Raw genomic sequence first — 2,647 nt, forward strand, 5'->3', positions numbered from 1 at the left:
TTTTTTTTTTGAGGCAGGGTCTCATTATGTTTTCCAGGCTTGTCTTGAACTTCAAGGCTCAAGCAGTCCTCCTTCCTTGGCCTCCCAAAGTGCTGGGATAACAGGCATGAGCCACCATGTCCAAACTGAATCTTTTGTTTCTTGAGGATAAAGGTCTGGCATGTCTTCAAGTCTACAGTGATTTGCATATAACTGGCACTAAATGATTGTTGAATCAAATTGAACACCACATCAGTATTGATAAATATTTAGAGACAAGGTCTCACTTTGTTGCCCAGGCTAGAGTGCACTGACGCAGTCAGTCACCAGGTTCCTTTACATACATTGACTCAGCTGCTTATTTAGCCTGCTTTTTTTTTTTTTTTTTTTACTTTAAGATGGAGTCTTGCTCTGTCGACAGGCTGGAGTACGGTGCCTCAATTGTGGCTCACTGCAACCTCCGCCTCCCGGGTTTAAGCTATTCCCCTGCCTCTGCCTCCCAGGTAGCTGGGACTACAGGTGCCCAGCACCATGCCCAGCTAATTTTTTTGTATTTAGTAGAGATGAGGTTTTACCATGTGGCTAGGATGGTCTTGATCTTCTGACTTCGTGATCTGCCCGCCTCAGCCTCCCAAAATGCTGGGATTACAGTGTAAGCCACTATGCCCAATCTAGCCTGCTTTTGACAAAGACCACCTTTTTTGGTTCAATTTAAAAAAAAAAAGAAAAAAAGATCACCTTTGGCTGCAGCAGAATTATACTTATTTCCTTACAGCAAGAGTTTTAGCTCTCTTTGCAGCCTGGTTATCTAGAACACAAATGCTCCAACAATGGTAAATATTGGGGGAGCTGCTTCATGTAGCACAACTCTGTTTACTGGGAAGTTGCTAGTTTAGCATTTCATGGTTCATCCCTCTTTGATTAGCTTCCTGACCCATATTCCCTTGGATTGGAGTTTGGTGAGACCCTTAGCCATAACATTCCTGAGTTACAGAGAATGTTATCAGATCCCATTTTCAGAAATGCCTTTGCTGTAGATAAGACAGTTGCCTACTTATATCTTGAGAAATAGTAGTGTAAGAGAAAGAAGATTAGTTTGAATATTGGTTAGAATATAAATATGTACTACTCTTGGTTTTACTATTAGGTAACTGCAGCTTTATGTGCATTCTTTGATACCTCTTTTTTACTTTTTTTTTTTTTAATATATATTTAAAAAAAATAGATACGGGGTTTCACCATATTGGCTAGGATGGTCTTGATCCCTTGACCTCGTGATCCGCCTGCCTTGGCCTCCCAAAGTGCAGGGATTACAGGTGTGAGCCACTGCGCCTGGCCTCTTTGATACCTCTTTCTAATCTTTAAAGATATTAGACGAATTCTCATAGATTCTATGATTTTATGATTACTAGAGCATGAGATCCTTTTTAAAATCCAGATGGCCAAAAAGAAAAAAACAATACATAAATAAATAAAATCAGGATGGCAAGGACAAGCAGAGTAGATGTTGCGTAACCCTTAGAAGCAAACACCTTGGATATTAGTGCCTTAATCACATGGACTGGGTCTCACTTGTGTTGGAATACCTTGGGTACAGTAAAGACTGAACTGGACTAGAAATGAGGATAATGATACCTTCCCCACTTTCTTGCAGGAGTGGAATACTCTGAGTTGAATTATCTTTGAAAATCTATACAGCATTATCTCTGTAAGATGCTATTTTTAATCAAGGAGAAGGTGTTTAGATATAATTCTTCCACAGAAAATTATAAATATGCCATCTTTAATGTACTGGATACTCATCTTTGCATTATTTTTTCAGTGGTGATAATGGTTTTGCATTGAATCATTTATAGTCTTTCTACCAGTTCTTCTCGGGATAAATAGCATACATTTGAAAGATGGGTAATTTTGAGAAGGCTGCAGTCTGAGACCAGGAAACAAAGCAAAGCTGACTAGCCTAAGCTGAACTCTAGTCCATGACTCATCACTAGTTTTGTCTAATCATTTAGGATAGCAAACTAAGCATAGGCTTATGTATGACAGGAATACAAAATCCCAGGTTGAATTTTTGGGCCTTAAGTTTCATGAAGTATCAATGTGGTAAATAAACATTTCTCTTTACCTCCATCTCCCCCTGTAACAATTGCAGAAGCATGCAGTGGGCCTAGTGGTGGTATGTGTGCTGGTTTAGGGGATTGAAGCTCAGTGTGAGTCAACAGTGTCTTAAGGGTATTAGTAGCTCAATATGAGTCAACAGTGTGTTGTGACTGCCAAAAAAAAGCTGATGTAATCTTAGGTTGCTTTATGAGAAGTATAGTGTCCAGAACACAAGGCAGATGACTGTCTCGCTCTGTTCTGTGCTGAGCAGAGTACACCTGAAATTAGTCTAGCTCTGGGCTAGATACACAACATACTCTTGAATATGCAGAAAAGAGAGATCTAACAGCAGCAACAACAATGTTAAAGGCACTGGGAACCTTTATTTAGCAAAACAAGGCAAACAAACTCAGGATATTGTCACTTCATTCAGATTTCTGAAGGGGCCACATATAAGAGGGTTTTATTTGTTCCACATGTCCCTAAGGAGAGGAGCTGGAGTCATTGGATAGAAACTAAGGGAGGCATATTTCAGCCCAATGCAGTTATTTTCAGTAGGTGATATCAA

This window comes from Cebus imitator, unplaced genomic scaffold (genome assembly GCF_001604975.1).
Source record: "Cebus imitator isolate Cc_AM_T3 unplaced genomic scaffold, Cebus_imitator-1.0 Scaffold237, whole genome shotgun sequence".
Taxonomy (NCBI): domain Eukaryota; kingdom Metazoa; phylum Chordata; class Mammalia; order Primates; family Cebidae; genus Cebus; species Cebus imitator.